At 40.6% G+C, this 17746-nt stretch overlaps 1 protein-coding gene and 1 pseudogene across 5 annotated transcripts in view; one reads left to right on the plus strand and one right to left on the minus strand.

The window, feature by feature from the left end:
* CADM2 (cell adhesion molecule 2) overlaps nucleotides 1-17746 on the minus strand; it is a 1196033-nt gene that overhangs the window by 32943 nt on the left and 1145344 nt on the right. The gene's annotated exons all lie outside the window — the stretch shown is intronic.
* On the plus strand, nucleotides 786-6576 carry LOC308516886 (myeloid-associated differentiation marker-like; annotated as a pseudogene). The gene is made up of 3 exons: nucleotides 786-864; nucleotides 4938-5714; nucleotides 6250-6576. The product of its transcript is annotated as a myeloid-associated differentiation marker-like (transcript).

The raw sequence follows: 17746 nt of genomic DNA on the forward strand, positions 1-17746 counted from the left end.
AGAAAAGCTATGCATTATAAAGTGTCTTTTAAAATGATTTATGATAAAATATACAGACAAGATGGATGAAAAGCAATCTCTTCTCTACCGTGGGTGCTTTGTTTTGTTTTGTTTTGTTTTTGTTTTGTTTTGTTTTTTTCTCATTTTACCTTGGATTATAAATAACATTACATCATGGAAAAATATTCCTGCATTCTGAAAAGTGGCATCTGTTGCTGGGAAAATACTTTAAACTCAACAGAAAGAGGTATATTTTGTATAAAGATTTCAGGGTTATCCAAGAAAAAACTAAGGAAGTAAACTGACACGTTAGAAATAAGACTAACATGTGAGGACAAGGTGAGAAATCTACATTGAAAAATTAAATGGAAAAATCTCTTAACACATAAAAATGAATGGTGGTCAATCAGTCCTTTTACTAGAATTATTTTTAATTCTTTTTTTAAGAGCAGAGAGCCAGAATGGTTCTTTTCTTGCCTACTACAAGTTTAATCTCTTGCTGAAAAGAATCTATCAGAAATTAGTTTCTCCATCTCCATCTCATTGTGATATAATAATTGCACAATATAAAATAAGGGCCTTGCATATATTTGATTTAAGTTAACTTAAGAATGCATACATTTGAAGTAATGTTCATAATTTTAATATATTGGTTTCATATCAATACAAACTGATGGTACATCTACTATTTTCCATTCATTGAGAATCCATGAAGCAGCTCACAGTATAGCTGCAGAATATTGCAGAGCAAGAGTAATCACTCCAGCACAGAGTGGCTCGGTGCTATGATCCTCTCTTGTACCAAGTACTGTAAGGACATAGAAGATGAGGCTGGTGAATGTGAATCAGGAACTGACATCTCCAGTAAGTTTTGAAGCATAAGAAGAAATGTTCCAGATGGCAAGGTAGGAAAAAGACATACCGAGCAGCATCATTTAACAAAGCACAGGATGTCCAATAAAATTGACAGTGAAGGATGTCTGTAAGAGAGTGATAGTAACTAGGCTGTGGAAGACATTAATTTCTGTAGGACTCATTGCGTGCACCATAGTTCTACAGGTGTACAAAACAATAACAACAACAAAACATGAGACAGTATGGTTATCTCTAATTTATCAAGCTCAGTGATAATTGTGATTTACCCAAGGTTATACAGAAAGCAAATACCAGCAGCATCACTGAGGGTAAAGCTCAGGTGTCCTGACTCTTAGCCTGGACACAGTGGACCTGGATTTGATTTACAGAATCGATTCATAGATTTGTCCTTGTTGAGCGCCCTTGCACTTAAGTTCTTAGAAAATGTTTCAAATTTCACCCAATGTAGAGATTATCTCTGAATTACAGTCTTATAAAACAGCAAATTCCCTCATACTTAATAAGTACTGAATTAGTGATAACTATTATTATTTGATTAGCACTATGAATTTTTTTTTACATGAACATGTGCATCTCTTTTCAGAAAGATTTAATCACTCTTTCAAGTTGCTAAACACATTTTTCAAATTTCCTTCAAGCCATATTATGTTGTATTTATTTAAATTATCTGTCTCCTCTAATATTAGTCTTTAAATTGTTTGAGAATAAGTAAACATTTATTTTTGAACTGTTGTTGCTTAATTCCACAGTTATTGCAAGGTTGAGGTAAGATAAATGAGAGGAATAAACAAAATCTTGCCATATAATAATTGTGTAATATAAACCATATTTGCTATATTTCATTTTTAAATTTAGATGATAAATTAATTTATGAGCTTAAAATATAACATCCACCCACCCTTCCACTAGTAAGTAAATAAGTAAGTAAAATATCCCCCACAGCATCCCCAAATCTGCTCACTCCAATGACAGAAATGCTTTTCAGTTGACTGAAAGATATGAAACAAACATTTTTATAATTATCTAACAAATAAGTATAACTTGAAACTTGGGTGACTATGAGCCTGAAGGGAAAATATTTTAAAATTCCCTAGAATATATTTATTTTTATAACCTTATAACAAAAGATTATTATTAAGAAACTATTTAGCTAAAAAAAGTAAAGATGCTGTGTAAGCTTCTAGTGGAGACTAATATTCTTGACCAATGTTAAGAAAAATAACACGAATAGAGCATCACTCATTTTTTATTCAGATTTATAGATATGTAGTCAATTTTTTTTGCAACATCTCTGAAGCAATCCAAAATATGCTTTGTAGCAGAAATATTTGTAAACATACCTAATGTGATAAAAGATTTTGCTGGTATATAATAAAGCCAATTTTTGTTTTTGTTCCTGTTACAGATTTATTGTTTATAGAACATGGACTATTGAGGAGTCAATGAATTAATATCAAAGCAATACATAATCTCTCTTAATTACTAATGTCCCAATTTGTGCAGACCTCAGGCCAAGATAAACTTAATTTTTACCTCAAGATTTAATATGCTAATGCCTTATGAATATCTTTTTGAATGAATATAATCATCTTCTGTTTCAATTAATGTTTACTATGAAAATTCTAATGTATGACCATGCAGTAGAGATTCTGATAAATGATGGTATAAGACAGGAAAAGTAAAAAAATAATAAAGTTCAGCATATGACTATGCATTGAGGTGATGAAATCAGACACATGGTCTGTCTCATGTTAAATTAAATGTAGGTCAGAACCTATGTAGTAAGATTTAAACCTGTCAAAGTGCCAACATAACATGATAGTGTCAACTAGACAATAAACAGGGGCATTATTTGCAAAGGTTATATCTCACTGAAGCTATTTGGGAGAAAGAAGATCCTAAGGTGAACAAGATCCTATTTACATACTAGAGGCCCAGTGCATGGAATTTGTGCACTGGAAGGTGTCCCCAAGCCCAGCCTGCATCCTCTTCAATCTGGGACCCCTCAGGGGATTTCCAACCACTGGTATAGTCACAATCCCTGTGGGACCCCTGTGGGATCAGGCCTAAACAGGCAGTCGGACATCCCTCTCATAATCCAGGACTGCTGGCTCCCAACAACTCGCCTGCCTGCCTGCCTGATTGTCCCTAACCACTCTGTCTGCCAGCCTGATCAACACCTAACTGTTCTCCTGCTGGCCTAATCGCCCCCAACTGCCCTCCCCTTCTGGCCATTTTTGGCGGCCATCTTGTGCCAGGGCATGATAGTCAATTTGCATATTACCTCTTTTTTTATATAGGATAAATGTGATTTAGTTTACCAAACTGTGAGAACATTACATTGACAAACTTCAAGTACAATTTTGGCTTTATGAAGAAAATCACAGCAAATTTCAACTGAAATAGAAGCATGGACAAGAGAGGAACATGATATGGGGTATGCCTATGAATTGACCTCTTGGGATCAACTCAAGACTTAGTGGGAAATAAAACTAAGGGAAGAGCTAATAAAACCTTGAAGTTTTCATAATTATCTGTAATACAAATTCAGTGAAATGTTGAGATTAGGGCTGAAATTAAGGAAAAACTGGTTCTAAAACCTGGTTGCTTCTCAATAGACACTTTCATTTATAAGTGGGAGATAAACCTTTACAAGAACTGCAGCCCTGGGAGATACATATTGCATTTCTTTCAGAAGTAATGCAGAGATTCAAGTCCTTCTCTGAACAGTATTTAAAAAGAGCTGAGAACACATTCAGTATAATTTCCTTTTTGAGTTATGGATTTTCCTGTGGTGAGAATCTATAAGAGAACTGGCCACAGGATGAATGTTGTCTCTCATTGGATGGTATGTACAAACCTAAATGTGTTCACTATATTTAAACTTATATTGAGATTGGGAAGATAATTTTTTCTCAATATCTACTAATATTGATTTGAATGCATATAACATATTGGGTTTTTGCTATTTTGCTTTTTCCTCCCCTTTTATTCTATTTACCATAGTCTGGTTTTTATTGTGCACAAACTAGGGAACAAGGAATGGGGATAAAATAAAATCTCAGTCAGAGGAATAACCTTGGTTTTGCTGAAAGTTTTCCATCTTCTTGCAGATAGGCTCACTGTTCAGGACCTGAAAAGAAGCCTACTTATGGATGTTTGAATCAATGTATCTAAAAAGAGGAAGACTTTCTGTCACAACAGAAATTTCCTGTTATGTTTTTAGGCTACATTTATGCAGGCGTTCTGTAAAAGGTGAGCCGAAATGATATGAAAACTGAATTATTAATTAAGGGCCAGAAATATGACTAAGGTATATAGTTATTTGAAAATGAGCCATCTAAGTGATATTTACTAAATAATCATTTGTACGTAGTTCAGAAAATGAAGACACACAGTCTGTGTGTATGCACATATTTATATAGAAAAAATTATAATTACTATGATCTATAACAGCTTCTATTCTAGAGCCAGGTCATTGTTTATATTTCTAACAAAAGAAAGGTTACAATTATGAAAAGGAGAAAATAATTAAATACCATAAGGTAATTTAAGTTTTTGTGCCAATACAAATGCTATCTAATGGCCACATTTTTCAGACATTGATACATTGTAAAGAAGTCCTCTATTTTTTTTTTTTTTTTTTAATTTTAGTTGCTCTAGGGAGACACACACACACACACACACATACACACACGTAGAGGAGAGAAAGAGAGGAAGAGAGAGAGAGATTGTGGACTATTCAGGCCTAAGAACTAATCTGATATTTTCTAATTAGAAATATTTACACTTAAGTAGTACATTATTTATTTGAAACTACATCTTGACTTAAATAGCAACTCTTCCTGCCACCTGGGCCTCGCGCGCCGACCCCACCCTCCCTCCCTTGGCTCCGCCCGCGCTCGCTCCCCACCCACCCGCCATCCCCACCCAGTCCGCAGGCCCTTCTAGGCTGCAGCTGTCGCCCGGGCTTCCACTCCGCTGCCGCTGCAAACCTGTGAGGTGTCGGACTCCAGCCGCTTCGGCAGCCAGATCTTTCTCCATCGGGGTCCTCAGCTAAGACCGCGGCCATGCGGTGAAGGTGACGGTGACGGTGACCGGCACGACCATCACGACCACGTCCTCTTTGGACTCCCTGACCATCCTGAGTCCCCTCCCTCCGGCGCTGTGCCAGCCCCTGGGCCTGCTCCCCTGCTCCAGCTGCTTTCCGCCTGCATGGCCTTCTCGCTGGTAGCCAGCCAGGGCGCCCATGTAGGGCTCTCGGGTAAGTGTTGCCTGTTCGCCTGGTGCTTCTGCTTCGCCCTGACCTTCATCATCATCCTGGTGGAGCTAGGCGGGCTCCAGGCTCGCTTCCCGCTGTCCTGGCCCACCTTCCCCATCACCTACGCCTGCTACGCCGCCCTCTTCTGCCTCTCGGCCTCCATCATCTACCCCACCACCTACGTCCAGTTCTTGAGTCAGGGCCGCACCAGGGACCACGCCATCGCCGCCACTGCCTTCTCTTGCATCATGTGTGGCTTATGTCACCGAGGTGGCCTGGACCCGGGCCGGGCCAGGCGAGATCACGGGCTACATGGCCACTGTGCCAGGCCTGCTCAAGGTGGTGGAGACCTTCGTGGCCTGCATCATCTTCGCCTTCATCAGCGAGCCCTACCTGTACAAGAACAAGCCGGCGCTGGAGGGGTGCGTGGCCATCTACGCCATCTGCTTCATCCTGGCCGCCGTGGCCATCCTGCTGAACCTGTTCGGCTGCACCAACGGGCTGCCCATCCACCCCCTTCCCCAGCTCCCTGTCCGGCCTGGCCCTGCTCTTCCTCCTCTTCTACACCTCGGCCATGGTCCTCTGGTGCCGGGGTCCAACCCCAGCAGGTCCAGGGGTTCCCAAAGGCGTAGACGGAGTCGGCGAAGAAGGAATGACACAGAGACAGCGTTCAGTTGATCAGCAGCCTAGCCAGGATCTCCAGCCAAGTTCTGGTCTCGATCTCCAGAGAGGTTCTGCTGTTTATTGTCTTGTTACATCCGTATTTATCCCAGTTGATTTTAATCCTGTCAATTTCTATTACAAAGGTTAGGGCATTTCTTATCTCCATTCCAGGGAGTAAAGATTATGTAGCTTAAGCATGATTGTTTGTAGTGATTAACTACCCGCCTGGCACTTAGTTAAGGAGTTTCATCCCCTCCCTGACTTCAGGGAAAAATTCCTACCTGGGGAAACAACCTTTCTCAGAGAGGTGACCTTGGTTAAAACACACAGCGCTAAGGGGAGCAAACATATTAAGAACAGTATGCTATATACGCCAGGTCCCTTGAAACATATGCTGTGCAGATGTTTCTTTCCTGCAGCGACTGTGTCAAGCAGCAAGGATGGACCAGCTTCCGGCACTCTGGCCTCTCTGCCAGTTCCGCGAGAGGTATGGTGGCATCCCCGAGCACAGGAGGGATCCCGGCTGCAGGAACAGCAACATCCACAGCGTGTGAGGCTGGGACCGCTGCCTGGCCGTGGCCATTCTGACGGCCATCAACCTGCTGGCCTACGTGGCCGACCTGGTGTACTCGGCCCACCACCCGGTCTTTGTCAGGGTCTGAGGCGCTGTCCCGGAGCTCCCGATGCCCTCTTCTCTGCCAGGGTGTCTCCTGCGTCTTTGGCTGCCCACACCCTGTGTTGCCTTTCTCTCCTCTCTCTCTCTCTCCTTTCCTCCCTCGTCTGTTCTTTCCTGGCCATCCGCCTTGTTGGCTTTCTCGCCTGCCTTGTTTCCTGTGCCACTTCTTCCCACTTCCCTTCTTCCGCTTTCCTTGAGAGCCCTGGGAATTCTTGGTCAGCCCCCACTGCCACCCCAACTCCAAAGGTGCTGAGCTCCACACCCCACACCCCACACCCCACACCCCACATAGCAGCTGGTCAGACCCAAGGTCCCCTGAGGGGCCTCATTGCCAAAGCATGTGCCCACACTGGCTGTGCCTTACTTAGTAGGTGTGTGTGTGTGTGTCCTGGGGATGGGAGGGTAGCTAGGGAGGAGGACCCTTTTCCAGCAGTGGAAGGGGGTGTATAGTAAAGCCTCCCCTTTAAGTAAAAATAAAAAATCCCTGGAGGTCAGTTATTTCCAACTAGAGGCCTCATTCACGAAATTCGTGCATGGGGCCCCTCGCAGCCCCGGCTGCCCCACGGCCCCACCCACTGGTCATTTGGGAAGGTCATCCTGCCAGTCCAGCCTAATTAGCATAATAGCTCTTTATTATATAGGACTAGAGGCCCGGTGCACAAAAATTTGTGCACTCGGGGAGGGAGGGGAGGTCCCTCAGCCTGGCCTGTGCCCTCTCGCAGTCTGGGACCCCTCGGGAGATAACAACCTGCTGGCTTAGGCCGGCTCCCAGGTGGGGGAGGGCAGGCCCAATCCCTAGGTGGAGCCCCTGGTCGACCTCAGAGCAGGGCCGATTGGGGAGTTGGGGCACCGCCCCCTGTCATGCACAGAGCAGGGCGGATCAGGAGGTTGTGATGCCACCTCAGTCACGCTCAGGGTAGGGCCGATTGGGGAGTTAGGGCTCCTCCCCCTGTCATACTCAAGGCAGGGTCGATGGGGAGGTTGCGGCGCCACCCCCTGTCATGCACAGAGCAGGGCCCATCAGGGGGTTGAGGAGTTCCCCGCTGTCACTCACAGAGTAGGGCCAATAGGGGAGTTGGGGCACCGCCCCCTGTCACACACAGAGCAGGGCGGATCAGGGGGTTGGGGCGCTGCACCCTGTCACACTCAGGGCAGGGCCGATGGGGAGGTTATGGCTCTACCCTGTCATACACAGAGCAGGGCCCGTGGGGGGCGGTTGGGGCACCACCCTCTATCACCCACAGAGTGGGGCCGATCAAGGGGTTGTGGCCCCACCCCCTGTCACACATGGACCCACAGGGTGATCAGGGGATTTGGGCACTGCCCCCTGTCACGCCGATCCCGGTGCTGGGAGGCATATTACCCTTTTACTATATAGGATAGAGGCCTGGTGCACAGGTGGGGGCCTGCTGGTTTTCCCTGAAGGGTGTCCTGGATCAGGGTGGGGGTCCCCACTGGGGTGCCTGGCCAGCCTGGGTGAGGGGTTGATGGCTGTTTGCAGCTGGTCACACACCCTTCAGGGTGGGAGTCCCCACTGGCGTGCCTGGCCAGTCTGGGTGGGGGGCTGAGGGCTGTTTTTGGGCTGGTGGGTGACTGGAGCTCCCAACCGCTCCTTTTTTTCTTTCTTCTTTTTTTTTTCTGTGCCAGCTTTAGCTCTGAGGCTTGGCTCCAGCTCTTAGGCCTCCGCTGCTGAAAGCAGGTATCTGGTTTGTTTGGGTTCTATAATCGAAACACTGTTTCAACTCCAGCTCTGAGATCCTGGCTGGCTGAAAGCAGGCTTCTCGGGTTTTGTTTTGCTTCTATATTTGTAACAATGTTTCAAAATGCAAGCTCAAAGGCTGCCAGAGGTAGGCGGGGAATGTTGGAGTCCTCTGTCACTGAAGCAAGCAAGCCTCATGTTTGCTTCAAGCTGCCTGGCTGCTGGCCGCCATCTTGGCTGGCAGTTAATTTGCATATCACCCTGATTAGCTAATGGGAAGGGTAGTGGAGGTATGGCTAATTACCATGCTTCTTGTTTGTTAGATAGGATGGGCAGGAGGCTTACATCACAGACCCTGGGTCCTTAGGCCCCACCTGGCATCCAGTCTCCCCAGAATTTTTGCCAGGCTTTCCAAAGCCCCCTGCCCATAGGCTGTCTTAAAGGGACCCAAGGAGTGGCTGCCTTCCCTCCTAACTACCGTCTGGGTACCGAGCTGTCTGCAGTATTTGCGGGGGGCAGGAACATGAGGCTCCGGCCTGAGTATTAAAAAGAGCATGTGGCGCCTTTGCTGGGAGGAGAACATGGCCACAGTGGCCTTTTCTGGAGTGTGAGCCTGGGTTTTTTCTTTTCTTCTTCCTGTCACAGGGACAAAAATTACTGGATGATCCTCTTCTTAAAGGAGAAGAGTTCCTTTTTTTTTTTTTCTTTTAGTTTGTGGGTGGGTTGGATAGGTGGAGACTGCTACCGCCATAGAGGAATTGCACTGCTTGAGTGTGTGAGACACACGCATGTTTCTGTGTGCTTAGTCGCTTCCTGCTTCTCTGGGACTCACATGCCTAACATGATATATATAAATGTATAAATATATATATATATATATATATATATATATATATATATATATTTAATTCCCTGGAGCTTCTGGTTCCCACCAGCCCCTACGGTCAATTAGAGAGGGAAGCCTTGTCACTCCCCCTGACCCCCACATCCATAATGTTCTTTATTTTATTTTTTACCTCAATATAAAGATAAAAGGAAGAAAAAAAATAGAAACTCTCTTTAATCCACATAAAGATGCTTTTCGCAGATATTTTTGTTAATAGAAAAAGTGACATTAAAAAGTAACATTAGAAACTCCTTGAGCCATATCTACACTGATAAATTAATTTCTTTATTTTAAGCTAGAATACATCACTGGGATATGATAGGAAGAGATATATTGCTCTGTGGAGCAAAATAATTAAATAACATTAAAGATTTTCTGAGGAAATGAAATGGATAGACATAATAATTTTTCAGGGTACAGATACAGTTTATCTCATACCAGTGATTTTTCCCAACACTAACTCTAATTTAACACACAGAAAAATTTTTCTGTAACGAAAATATGTTATGACGAATTAAAAATATTTTACAAATTTTATTTCAGAAATCAAAAGTTGTTTTTGAGATATTATATAATTAATTAGCAAAACATGTCTAGAATAGGAATAGGGAATAATACGTATTTAATCAAACCATAGAAATCTGAGAACAAAAAAAACACATATTTTTTAGACTATGTTATTCTTATGCTATTTTAAATACTGTTCTCTTTATAAGTTACCCAAACTGAAGACTAATTTCTATTTTGGTCCAAGTATTAAAAACAATTTCTCTTCAGCTTGTTCAGGATCATATGAAATCACCTTAACTTAAGGAGAAAGAAATGGACCTGTAGGACAGCTGAGAGAATAAGTACTAATGCTTGATATACAGTGGTGGAAAATACTTATTGTACAATTTCTCTGTGCTTAATTTTCTTCTTCTGAAAAAAAAAATAACCTTGTTTTTCTATCTAAGTATCTCATTCTAACTTTGATTCTTCAAAAGTGATGGGTGAAAGTTTAAAAATAAATCCTTTAATAACATTTGTTTTAAAGCCTTTAAGTTCTTAGTAATTCCTTTTTTCTTTATTACAAAACAGAATAATTTTCAGGAACTGCATTATTTTATCTTGATTCTCTAGGAAACATATTAATCATCATTAAATATGAATAAAACAAAATTATGCTTCTGGTTGTTAACAATATCATAAAATGCAAGATGCTAAATTCAGAAGGTTAAGATTTTTAAATTATTTTCAGTGATCATAAAAAGTTAAATTTAAGTTTTCCACTTCTCCCCACACTTTGGAAATCCAGGCTGATGAGAAAGATAATTTAGTGGGTTGTCACGAAAAAAACTTATGCTAACCCTTACGCTTGAAAGAAAGAGGTGGGTGTTAACAACTGGTACCACATTACTGTACTACCATTCACTTAATTTTCTTCCTCTTCAGAAGTTTTTTCTTATCTGTCATTAACCTTTAACTCAAAGTAATTTAAGCAGCAATTGAGAAAATGTGTAGCATAATTTTTCCATAATCAAGTGTCATATGGAAACCTGTCAAATAATAGACTGGTGAACAGAAAAGAATTTTAACAGTTTATCTCATACAAGATACTTATTAATAAGTATATATAAAAATAAATATATGTGTAGATGCACACATATATAGGTAATAGCTGCATACAGTGCTTTATATATTATTTCCCTCTGTTTATCTCTTTCATCTCAATATAACATAAATTGCCACCTACTATAAAGTGATAGAATTTAATTGAGAACTAATGTCTAAATATATAGTGATAATTTAGCAGCATACTAAGGAAATTTAATGGTGCCTTTAAAATAATTGTATTCACTTAGATAATAAAATTATTAATTTTATTAAATACTAGAGGCCCTATGCACGAAATTCATGCAAGGGGCTCAGCCCTCATAGCCTCGGCTTCCTCGGCCAGCCCACGCAGCCCCTCCTGCCCCAGCCGTGGCGTCTGCCAGCAGTCCCAGCCCTGGCTTCATCTGGAAGGTCATCAGGAAGGTCGTCCAGACAGTAATTCTGCTGTTCGGTCTGATTAGCATATTAGCTCTTTATTATACAGGATTGTAATTCTTTGTGTGACCACAGCTACCGCAGGCTGAAGCAACATGAGTATAAAGTAGAATTGAAGTAGAGTGTATTAACAAGGTGCCATCCAGGACATTTCCATATCTGTTATGCTATCACAAAAGCCATTTCATTGTTATTAAAGACATTGTAAAGTGCTAAGTTTATTACATGAATATACATCCATTCTTAAGTATGTATGTGTATATATATATATAAATATATATATATATATATATATATATATATATATAATATATATATATATATTTATATGTGTGTATATAATCTCCATGCTTAAGAAAGAAGATATTTTATACTGATATTGATCTACTAAGACAAGAGAACAGAGACAGAAAATTTCAGCAGTTATATATTCTAATTTAATATGAGTTATAGCTATATGTAGAGATATGTCTTTTAACAGAATGCTGACTGCTATATCTTTTATAGACATAACCTAAACATAAGAAATAATTCCATATTCATATTATAGTATGTTATATTTCCATCCAACACTAAAGCATATCTTTCTACTTATTCAATTCTAGATTGGGGTTTCTCCAGTGTATACTGTATTAATATTATCTAAGATTTTATATAGGGTTTTTGTTACAGTTAAAAAAACCTGTGACCCTTCTTTAAAAGATGTTCTTATTATTTTTTTTGTGTGTGTGCTGGGGTTGCTTTATTTATTTATTTAAATTATTTATTTTTTCATGTATTACATAAGTCTTCTTTTGCCCCAATTGACCTCTCTTAGGCTGCCCCCACCACTAGCATATGCCCTCACACCCGTACTGTCTATGCCCATTGGTTATGCTCACATGCATGCATACAAGTCCTTTGGTTGATCTCTTACCCCATCACCCACACCTTCCCTCATAAGTTGGACAGTCTGTTAGATGCTTCTATGATTCTGGTTCTATTTTTGTTAATTGGTTTATATTGTTCTTTATATTCCACAAATGAGTGAAATCATGTGATACTTATCTTTCTCCAAATGGCTTATTTCACTTAACATAATGCTCTCCAGTTCTATCCATGCTGTTGCAAATGGTAAAAATTGCTTCTTTTTTATACCAACATAGTATTCCATTGTGTAGATGTACCACAGTTTCCTAATCCACTCATCTGCTGATGGGCATTTAGGCTGTTTCCAAATCTTAGCTATGGTGAATTGTGCTGCTATGAATATAGGGGTGCATATATCCTTTCTGATTGGTGTTTTCTTGGGTTATATTCCTAGAAGTGGTATTACTGGGTCAAATAGGAGTTCCATTTTAAATTTTTTGAGGAAACACCATATTGTTTTCCACATTGGCTGCACAGGTCTGCATTCCCTGAGTTTTTAGAAAGAGAGAGATAGAAACATCTATTGGCTGCCTCCTGCACACCCCCTTTTGGGAGATCAAGCCTGTAAGACAGTCATGTGCCCTGACTGGGACTGGAACCAGTGACCTCTGGTGCATGAGAAGACATTTAATCCACTGAGCAATACTGGCTGGGCTAACATATAATTTAAAAAACACTCAAAGTGATTCAGCTGAGTAAGACTGTGACCTTTTCATGTTTTCTAAGCTACTAAATTTTGAATTTGTGTTTGTAATCTTCCACTTAAAGGATCTCTCAATTTTTGTTTTTGTTTAATTATTCCTCTTGGACATTCTAGTTTGCAATCATATCACTAGGAAAATGTAACAGATTCACTTCTTTTACAATTGGCTGCGGAACTTGTGTATAGGGTTTTGCAATTCAGGAACCTGTTCTTTTTCTCCCTATTTCCTTTTCTTTGTCTTCCTCTTTCTTCTCCTCTTCTCTTCCTTTCTGCCCTTTTCTCCCCTACTTTTTCTGTCTGCCCAACCCCACTGATTTTAATAGGTATATTTCTAGGATTTCTAGGGTGTTATGACTAACCATGACACTGCCTTTGATATATGTATGTTTATACAAATTTTTTTCCCCTTTAATAGGAGTATTAAATTAAGCTATCTATCAGTGAGGAAAAAATTGCCCTTATTTGTATTGCATAAGTTGATGTATGTATATCAGATGACCTCTACTTTTGGTATTATTTAGTTTATTTATAGCCTTAATATTATTTGACCTGTCAGGAATTGCAATTCCTTATGTTTCTACATTATGTAATATTAAAGGCCCAGTGCACAAAATTTGTGTATGGGTAGGGTCCCTAGGCCTGACTGGTGATCAGGGCTGATCAGGTTCTCTACCTCCCTGTCTCCCCATATTCCCTTCCTCCTTCCCTCACAGTCTGTGTCTGTCACCACCCACCCCCGGTTCTCCATCCCAGCCCTCTCTGCGCCTGCTGGCTTGGGAGACAGACAGGGGGAGGGACCTAGGAGGTTGGCCACCAGGCCCAAGGAGGGAGCCAGCCCTCGGCCCCCTGGGAAAGCCACCACCCACCCCCGGTTTCCTGTCCCAGCCCAATCAGGGCCTGCCGGCCAGTATGGGGGACCAACGGGTTGGCTGGCAGGTCCCTTTGGAGATCAGGGCCTGTGGGCTAGGGACAGCTCCTGCACTGAGTATCTGCTCCCTGGTGATCAGTGCACATCATAGCAACCAGTAGTTCTGCTGGTCATTCCGCCATTTGTTCAATTTGCATATTAAGCTTTTATTATATAGGCTTACATTTGTTGTTTCACGATAATTAAATTTGCTATTCATTCTATTATCCATATGAAATGGCCATCTTTATTTCATTGATTGTCATTTACCTTGATTCAAATTAGTTGTTGGAAAGCCTAACTAGAGCAGAAGCTAATGATAGATTTCCCTTAGAAGGAAGAGCAAGCTTGGTTCACAAAGTGTCAAGCCACTTTTACCAGGACATCATTTAGGATGAGTATTCTACCACTAAACCATTTGGGGCTCATCATAGAATTGTACACTTCAACTATATAATTTTATTAACCAATGTCATTGCAATAAATGTAATTTAAAAAATAAATGAGAAAATGTAAAATTCAAAACTAATATAAATGAAATTCAATTAAGAACTTGTTGCAAAATCATTTTTGACTATCAAAAAATAGCATTTCTAAATAGATCTTGAAAACACACACATACACACCATAAACCAAACAAAACCTTTTATATTGTGAGAAAGAAGCATCAGCTTAAGTAAATAAATAGTTGTATTGTCAACTACTACATATGATGAAAATGCCAAATTGACTAAAATTTACATAAAATAAGTCATATAAACATAGTTTGGAGTTTTAACAAAATCCTATATAATAAAGAGGTAATATGCAAATTGACAAGATGGCTACCCCCGGGTGGTCAAAAGATGGCCACCACAAGATGGCCAGCAGGGGAGGGCAGTTGTGGTCAATGAGGCCAGCAAGGCAAGGCAGTTAGGAGCAACCAGGCTTGCAGGGGAAGGCAGTTGGGGGTGATTTGGCCAACAGGGGAAGGAGGGCAGTTGGGGGGGACCAGGTCTGCAGGGATGACAGTTAGGGGTGACTGGACAGGCAGGGGAGGGCGGTTGAGGGGTACCAGGCCTGCAAGGGAGCTAGGGCAGTTGGGGGGGGGCAGGCTTACAGGGGATGACAGTTAGGGGTGACCGGTCCAGCAGGGGAGGGTGGTTGGGGGCGATCTGGCTGGCAGGGGAGTGGTTAGGGGGTGATTAGGCTGTCAGGCAGAAGTGGTTAGGGGCATTCAGGCAGGCAGGCAGTGAGCAGTTGGGAGCCAGCAGTCCTGGATTGTGAGAGGGATGTCCAACTGTTGGTTTAGGCTTGATTCCACAGGGTTCCCACAGGAATTGGGCCTAACCCAGTGGTCAGACATCCCCTGAGGGGTCCCAGATTGGAGAGGGTGCAGGCTGGGCTGTGGGACAGCCCCCCCATGCATGAATTTTGTGCACTGGGCCTCTAGTATAATATAAGCTCTGTCTTTTAAAAATACAATGAATGACCTATCTTAAGTAAAGCCCGTACTCCAAAAATATAGCTACCTTCGTATGTGAAAATAAAAATAGCAAGAAAGCATACAAATGAAGTAAATAAATAAATTTGTCAAAGCCTTTAAACATCTGAGTTAATTGAAGATCATCTTTTAGAGAAATAGATTTTTCTACTATTCATATGCATAGGTAATGTCCTACTGTAGTGTATGTTTAATGTGGATATACCACTTTGCATTTGGTTGTTCAAGTACAGGGAAGAATACAAATGATACAGCACCAAGTCTACATCTCTTAAACTGTTAGCATTCAAGCTATTTATTCTTTAATTTATAATAAACACAATTACTTGCTTATTTTTAGTGAGAGGCATTACTACCAAACCCTGTATTGCTATAATAACTGTTCTTTTTTCATACAGAAGAGAACATTTGGGGAAAACAAAAAACATTTTATTTCAAATGCATTGGTGTATTGAGAAGATACTAACTAGTTAATTTGCCTTTTGTAGGTGATATTCCATAAAATTGAAAACTCAGGAAAAGATAAAAATTAACAGCATTTTTCAAATCATAATCCTCATAAGTTTGTGGGAAGTTAACCTTATTAATCAAATTACATAAAATTCATCTGGGTCAATTTAGAACTAAATTGTCCTTGAACTAGGAGAAACATTATAAAGGACCTCTTTGCCTTTTAATTATTATGGATCAAGATTGCAAATTAAAATTTAGCCCTTTAATTCCTCTTGGGTGACTAGAGATTTTCATTATCCTTTGAAATTGTCATTCTAGTTTGCATAGATTAAATATTGCTTTTTTCTACCTCACCCAAGCACTGAATTAAGCATGGTATAAGGTTAGTACTTTTGTTTAAAAATCACATTTATGGAAACAGAATGTAATGATAAGAGTCCCAATTTCATTTTTTAAATTATATAATATAGTAGAATGATTCTACAATGATTAATAATTTTTCATATTTTGGAATCAGATATGATGTTTAAATGTTTTGTGTAAATGAACAAAGATGCATTGTCTTGTTTTTCTTCTCTGTATATTTAACTGCTAAAAATAGCCAGTTGGTTTCATGCCACTAATATAAGGTGGAAAAATGCTGCACATCTTTTTCATTCCTAGCCTCCAAACTAAGACTTACCTTGCCTAGGAAATATATTGATTTCAACATTTTGGATTGCTGCACTTTGGAATAACCTTCAAATTTGGAAAACAAAATTGATTGTCAAATCCAAAATTATCTTATATATGATGTTTTAGAATGCCATCAGTAGCTGGAATTTCATATGATGAACCTGGTACCACTAAGCTGTAATACCCTTAGCAATTCAAAATCTGCCTCCAATTCCTTAATCCACAGTTTACATTGTCCTCTTAACTCTATCTTGGATTGACACTAACTTGTAGGAGATGTTCAATAGAAAAAGAGACAGACATTATTCATCTAAAATCTATACAAATAAAAGGGTAATATTAGACTGGACATCTTCAGGACAACCTTCTGGACAAAGTCACTGTGGCAGGAGCCAAGGCAGAGGCAGTTGGGGGTGATCAGGCTGGCAGGGGAGCAGTTAGGGGCATCACACCAGCAGGCAGAGTGGCTAGGGGCTACCAGGCAGGCAGGCAAGTGGTTAAGGAGCCAGCAGTCCCAGGTTAGAGAGGGTGCCGATAGGACTGAGAGACCCCTCCCCCCATGCACAAATTTCGTGCACCAGGCCTCTAGCTTAAAATAAAAATGACTGTTTTGCAGTTTGGTGTAAAAATCTATTCTTTCCTCATTTTTCCTCTACTTCAATAGCAGGCCATGAAAATAAAAGGTCTTAAAGGAGTTAAAAATTTCTTATAGTAATTCAAACATTTCCTTGGGCTTGATAGTATTATAATCTTTAGAAGAAAGTAAACTAGGGCTTCAAATCATCAGCCATAGTTGATAATTTGCTCAATTCCCTTTCCTTTGCCCTTTCAAGAAGGTCTGCCTCTACCAGGTGTCATATGCTTGACAAAAGATTAATGTGGATTAAGCAAAAAGAGGCAGTCTGGTGATACAACATAGAAAACTGGCAAGTCCTTTTCTAGTAGAAACTTCAAAGTTCTATTTCTTTTGTTTTTTGTTTTTGCCTTGACTTCTAGAATAGTTTAACATGACCCCCAGTGTCATTTTACTTTTCTTTTCCCTGCCCAAGTACATCCTCATTATATTTTTATCATTATTATGTTTTTTTAAAATTTTTTTATTGATTAGGTTATTACATATATGTCCTTATCCCCAAATTACCCCCCATACCCCCCCCCCCCACTCATGCCCTCACCCCGCTGTTGTCTGTGTCCATTGGTTAGGCCTATATGCTTGCATATAAGTCCTTTGGTTGATCTATCTCCCTTACCCCCACCCTCCCCTACCTGCTATTTATGGTATGTGCATTTTGATAAATCTTGGAAAATCCACTTTGAATATAGGCAGAGTTTAAAGAAACACTATTACATTGCTGGAATCTGGAATATACTGAATCTCAGTCTATTCCTAAACCAATATTAGGACATAAAGATTTGAGTTGATAGGGGACCAGATCTAATAGGTCTGCTCATATTCTTAAGTTAGTAAGACCTGCTGCAGTAGAAAGATGACACCAACACCCCACTCATGATTTCAACAAGGTC

The sequence above is a fragment of the Myotis nattereri genome, assembly GCF_964212035.1.
Source record: "Myotis nattereri genome assembly, chromosome: 3".
Taxonomy (NCBI): domain Eukaryota; kingdom Metazoa; phylum Chordata; class Mammalia; order Chiroptera; family Vespertilionidae; genus Myotis; species Myotis nattereri.